Consider the following 7154-nt stretch of genomic DNA (forward strand, 5'->3'; position numbering starts at 1 on the left):
TTTATATTTAAAATGAATGTGCCATTTTTTTGGTTAATCTTGAAAGTTAAGAATGCAGGAATGTTGCATATTTAAAGCAAAGAAAGATAGATACAATGAGTTTTGATTTACTTTGTGTAGCCAATAAGTCATTTTGCGCTAGCAATGATGTTAAGTGCAATGCAAATCAGACAATAACGATGATTTTGAGTATACCATATTAGCTGAGTCAAACTAAAAAATAATAGGAAAAAACCAAATTAGTGATGATTTATAACAAGTACGGGTGGGTGAGAACGATATGCTAATAACATTTGGAAAGTTAAACTCTTGGTTCTCAATGAATAAATTCTCATTCAATAAAGAATAATTGATGCAGAGGCTTCTCAGTTGCACGATAAGTTGCATAAGAAAAACTTAATGAATGCAGACAATTCTAGTACCTATCAACAGAGTCAAACGATATCAAAATTGCTTGCCGCAAAAGGTTTATTGATCTTGAGTAGTGTCGCAAGTTTTTGAGATATCATATGGTCAGGAATAACTTTAATACAAAATTTATAAAGGACTGCAATAACAGAGTCACTCTTGTATGTACGAGAAAAAACCCACAGACTATGATAGATTGCCCCTAGAAGACCCACTGCACAAAGATGTGTGAAGAAACATTTTTTTAAAGTGAAGAGGTTTCAAAGCGAGCATACATATGGTGGATTAGTAGGCAAGCTTGTTGTGAAAAAAGTATATTCAAAGTGAATTTCACATGTTATTCATGGATGCTTTCATGATAACTTGAAGATGACTCCAAAAGACATTATGAATGACCTTAGTCGTGATCTAGGTGTAGAGGTTTCTTACAAACAAGTATGACATGTACGCGAATTGACTAGGCTGATGCTATATGGTTCATTTGAGGAGTTCTTCAGGATGCTTTTCGCTTATTGTCATCATTTGATGATGGCTAGCCCCGGTTCGATAGTGTTTATTGAAACTGATATAAATAATATATTTAAGTATATGTTTCTATCATTTTGACCATGCATCAATGGGTTTGTCAAAGGATGCTCTCCACTTCTTATGGTAGATGACACCTTCCTAAAAAAAAATGCATGGGTATTTTGTTGCCTGCTCATACTATTAATACTTTCGATGATATGTTTTCTGTAACATTTGGAATGGTGGATAAGGAGTTAAAAAAGTCATGAAAATGATTTTTGGGGCATGTGAAGAACCAAATATATATATATATATATAACGATGATAAACCTAAGGTTAAACAATAGTTGATAGTGATCTCAAATAGGCATGATAGGCTTTTGTACGTTGTCCCTCGCACATGGTGTAACTATTATTATGGATATTGCATGAAGCAATGTTAACTTTTCAAAGAAATTTGGTACACTACTTAGTGCAAAGATCTGTGAGCAAAGTGAAAAAACATATAAATATGTTGTTGATAAGGTAAAACTAATACTTTGGGCTAATAGTCATTTTTTTGTTAGAAGGTACATGTGCTTAACCTCTAGTATAGTGGAGTGCTTTAATTCGTGGATTCTTATTATATGTGACAAACCATTAATCCCACTTATTGAGAAGATTCGTCTAATGTTGATGAAACTTTATGAGAAAAAAAAGACTAGCATAGAGAAAATAACTAGCATTGTGGCGTCTAAGATAATTACAAAGATTAAAGTGCATCAGATAAAAGCATAAAAGCTATGTGTGGTAGTAGTGCATTGCCTCCACCATTGTTAACAAGCCTGTGATTGGAAGCATGACTACTTTGTTGATCTTGAGAGTATGAAATGCTCTTGTAAATACTGGCAAGTCAGCAGGATTCCTTGCGAGCATGTCATTCCATGTATTTTATATGAGGACAATCTTTCAGATGATTACTGATCATGCTTATATTTTTGCATTTTATTTATACTATTTTATGCATGATCCAGTGAAAAATTGCATTAAAAACCCATTCTTATCTTTATTTTTGAGAAATCGCATTGAAATTAAAAATACAGGAAAATTGCATATTTCAAAGTCCTTCCCTGAGTTTTTTAATGTTTTAGTTAGTTTGAAATTTTTCTAATTCATAGCTTAATTAGATTAGGAGTGCATTTACTAATTTTAATTAGTTTAGAAAAACTTCTTTTGAAAAACACATTTTTGAGGAAGACCTATTTTGAAATTTCTAAAAAAAAATCAGGCTTCCATAGAAAATCGTGTTTTGACCTAATATTTAGTATAAATATTATTTCTTAGCCTACAACCCACATTTTTTTCTTCTGAGAAAGCGCAGGCCTCTTCTCCCTCTTTTCTTCCTCCTCCTCTTTGTTCCCAACCGGTTCTTTCTCGATCTCTTCATTTCTCCCTTTGATTCATCTTGCTTCTAACGATCTTCTATTATCGGTTCTTCTTGCCTTTGTCGGCGGAGGCACGTGCAGCTCAAGAAAAAGCCATATTCTTTTTCTTAACCCCTCTATTGAAGGTAAATCACATGGTTTGCTTATTCTCTCCCATCTCGTCGTAGTTTCATAGTTTTAGTCTTTGCATGAGTTTATCATATCATTGCATGATCATTGCATATAGATTATATTTTTTATTGCTGGGTTTCTGCGTTGTGTTTGCATTAAGTAAGAGTTGATTCCATACAACATATAGTTATTTTCTTTAGTAGTGTTATTGCAATTAGGTTTGTCGATTTCTGAATTTTCTTAGTTCTTGGAGATTAGATTAGGTATAAGTAGCATACATAGTTTTTATTCTGAATTTTTTGTTTAATCTGATATCCAACTTGTCTTTGTTTTAGTTCTCTGTAGGAAACACAACTTGAAATTATTTTTTTGGGGCAGACTAGATGTCTGACCCAGTTACGTTGCTCTCAACAACCCAGGTTATTGTGAGTTCTGGAATCATGCACTTTATAATTTTTCTACTTTATTCAATCTGATTTAAGAGCTACACGATCTTCTTGTTGAAGAGTCGGTTCAATACAACATGTAATAATCTAATTGAGTGTTGTTGGAAAGATCAAAACTCATTTATTGTGATTACTGGACAAGTTTTGATTTGATCAACGGTATGCACATCATTACCTTACTCGAAACGTAGATCTGAACTGACATTCTATCAGACTCATCAATCATGCACGTCTGCATGACTCATGCTGATCGTCCTCAAGTCTGCATCTTGATGGTAGCTGCTGCGTTTGTTAGTTAGTTATTTTTAAAAGTATTAAGCTATCTTACGTTTTATGTAGTCATCGATTAATTTAATAATTTGTTGCATTTGTTAGTCAACCTGTGTTGGTTTTAAGTAATCTTAGTTAATTAGGTTAGATCAGACATCATATTTCAGTATTGGTTAGGTAACGTGTTTAGTGTTTTTCCTTAGTGAACTTATTAAAGTTAGTATAGATTAATTTAAAGTTAGTATAGATTAATTTTTCTTTTACAAGATTTAATTTAGTAATTCTAACCCGTGCTTTTGTGATTTGTAGTTAGTTAAGTTATTATAAGTTTGTTACATGTTATCTTAAAATTGTTTCACGTGTTAGTAGCTTGTTTAGGTCCACATTCTTTCTGAACTAAGATTAACTTGTTTAGTTTATTGCATGCCTAGTTAGATTTTATTTAGTTAACTTAGATACATGACATTTTTTTATTGCATAGTTAGTTTCTTTATCATTTAAAGTAGTTTAGTTGTTACATAGTGTTGCAGAGTTTGTTAGTTAGTTTTGCTATTTTGTCTTTTAGTGTCTAGTTGTTACATGTTAGTTAGTTATTATAGGTTGTTAGAGCAGTAGTTAGATTCATGTTTTTGTGATTTTTCTTCAAACTAACCTTGAATTTTTGTCTAGTTTTTCATTATTTTGTTCTTGTTTTGTATTTGTGTATTGTAGGAAAGCATTTAGACATGTGGTGAGCCCTCAAAAGTACCCTAAAACATCCTTTCGAGGTCCCCTCAAAAGACCCTTCAAGCCCTTCAGAGAGCCCCTCAAACAATTCCAAAAAGGCTAAAAAACAAATGCAAAGAAGGGACTAAAAGCTTGAGCACTGAAAACCTTTTCTTTTTTTTAGCTTAGGGTTTATTTAATTTATTTAATTCATTAGGTTTGTAATAAAACTATTTAATTATCCTTTGTAAGCCCTTCACAGAGGGCAATACTCATTCTTTTATTTATTTAATTGATTATTTTTATTTTTAAGGCAATAAAGAGTAGTTTAGTTTTTATGGAATACAAAGTGTTTCCCCCATTCCCAAAGATCAACCCGAACTCCACCACTCGTGCAAGCCGGTTTTTAATATTTGATGTCTGGCTTTCACACTGTTTTTATTGAAAATATTGTTTTAAAAATCCATTTCATAAAACTTACACCAATTACTATAATAAGTTTTATACAGTTGAATCATAATTAGTTGCATATGATACTTATCTATTTCATTCGATGGCTGACAATGTCCCACACATCTCCTTTGACCCTTATTTTCGTCTTACCACTAATGCCAATTAAGAAAGTAGGGCAACCTAAAGTAAAGAGACAAAGAATAGAACACAAGGAGGTAGTGCCATACAAGTGCAGTGCATGTCATGAGTTTGGCCACAACAGACAAAAATATGATTAGAAAGTAATGTATAAGTATTCAATGCATTTTAAAAGTAGTCTATGGCATGCTTTTTTGTAGTTTACATAATATTTTTTCAATATTATGCTTCTTTTGTTCAAGCACTTATTTGGTTTAATATTATATTTCAGAATAGTTAACCATTTTTGTGCAAGACATTTCTAAGCAATCAAACTGGTAATTACTTTTATACATGTTTGTTCACTTGGGATTAGGCGAACCAAAAAATGTGTGTTGAGCTTGCGGCAATGAAAGCTAATGAAGAGTCTAAACCAGAGGATGCACATGCATTTGTGGATGAAAGTTGATGAAGGCAACCATTGAGTTTGTAGCAATGAAATTAGATAAAGAGTCTTATCATGTATATACATTTGTTTATGAATGAATTGTGTATATAAAAGAGAACAAAGTTGTTCAATTTTTGTTTTTTGACGAGAGTGAATTGTGTATATAACAAGGAATGAAGTTGTTCGATTCTTATTTTTTGAGGAGAATGAATTATATATATAACAAGGAATGAAATTATTTGATTTTTGTTTTTACAGTGGAATGAATTGTTTATATGATAGGTGATTGATTTGTCTATGTGTTATGTATGTAACAAGTGATTGATTTGTTTATGAGAATGAATTATCTATATAACAGGGAATGAAGTTGTTTGATCTTGCTTTTTGTTTGATATGTGTTGTTTATGCAATAGATGATTGATATGTTTATGAGAATCAATTGTATATGTGAATTTCGCAATTGGTGTTTTTTTTTTGTATCAAGAAATAATTTTGCAAAGTACATGCAAATTTCAGTTTATTCTTTTTAAATCATAAATGAATTTCGCAAGGTGCATGCAAATTTTTGTTCATTTTTTTTAAATCAGAAAGAAATTTTGCAAGATACGTGTGAAAATTTGTGAATTCCAATATTGTAAAATTTCTTATTCGCATCACACCGATATTGCAAATTTTTTGTTTGTGAAATACACATCCACCATTTACAGAAGATTCGTCAAAAAATTTGTTGGAGGGGGGCAGAAATTCAAGGTTTGCAAAAATAGGGCATCCAGATACAAAAAAATGGATTAGAAACGAAGCATCATTCTTTCATAAAATGAAGTCACTCATACATTGCATTCTCTATTCTTTTGCAAAATAAAGTCACTCATGCATTGCATTCATTCCATTCTTTCACAAAATAAAGATTCTCATGCATTGCATTCATTCTATTCTTTCACAAAGCGAAGTCGCTCATATATTGCATTTATTTCATTGTTTCACAAAATAAAATCACTCATACATTGCATTCATTCCATTCTTTCACAAGAATGTTGCTTCTCAATGCCTCTTTAATGAAAAAAAAAACAAAGTATGTGCAGAGGTACCTCTATCTTTTGGGCTTCAAGAATGTTGTATATCACCGCATCTTTGATAGAGAGAAAACATTACACTCTGAGTTGTTCTCCTGATTTTTTCTATCCCACCTAATATACAAAATATAATTAAATATAATATAAAAATAAAATACATGACCACGTATATGGAGAAAACATGCACCTAACTCCTGACCCTGAGAGTGAAAAAACAACTGTAACACATTTCTCGATGAAGTTAGAAGTGTAACACTACATATATATTTATAGGCATGTGGAATAGTAATCAAAAGAACCAGTTTTAGGTAGAACATTATGGGCAAGGATCCATCCAGCAATGCGTGTACGGGTTTGAAGATTAGTATTTTTGAAAGGAGGGCAATGCTGTACACTTGGAAGAAGAATTTGTTCAAAAATTCTTTCATCATTTAGTTCAACAGTATTGAAAAGAGTGTCTGAAGGTGGAATTTCTAGGTTTTCTCCAGGTAGTTTAGAATCAAACTCAATTTCAACATCATGAACAAGAGATGAAAGAACTTCAGTTTCATGATCAATTTGTAAATTTGTATAAAACAAGTGAATCAGAAAAGGATAATGAAGGGTGTCTGCACAGGCATAAAAAATATATGAAATTCCTGGAAATAATTCTCTGATTTTGTAATAAGAAAGCAGGTGAAACATGACATTTCGGCTTGGTAAAATAGGAAGTGCAGAAATAGATCCAAAAATATCATATAAAAGAGGATTTTGATGTAATCTGAGAGAAAATTCATGTCTTGCTAAAGGTGTAGGAGGAGGAGAACCTTTTGCATATGCAGTCTTCGAACGAAGCATGGTTAAAAACAGATTCACCCAAAAAAAATTAGTTGCAGAGAATGATGTTGGCTTCCAAATGACGTCCGACAGAAGGAAGATGTTGTCCGGCATTGTGAAGGAGAACCAATGCAACAAAAACAGTGAATAGACGAGGAGGAGTCTGCGGTGGATGTTGGCAGATGCGAGGAGGCTGCCACAAGGGGATTCCGGCGAGGGCTGAAGAGGCACCGGTCATGACAAGATGATTCCAACAACTCCCTGTCATGGCCAGAAGAATCCGGTCGAGGAGAGGTTCGAACAACACTCCGAGGGTTTTTCAGAAGAGAGAGAAAAAAAATCCAAGGGTGAGAGAGATAGTGAGAGAGGGTTTTGT

The sequence above is a fragment of the Nuphar pumila genome, chromosome 2, assembly GCF_984573655.1.
Source record: "Nuphar pumila chromosome 2, dmNupPumi1.hap1.1, whole genome shotgun sequence".
Lineage (NCBI taxonomy): Eukaryota > Viridiplantae > Streptophyta > Magnoliopsida > Nymphaeales > Nymphaeaceae > Nuphar > Nuphar pumila.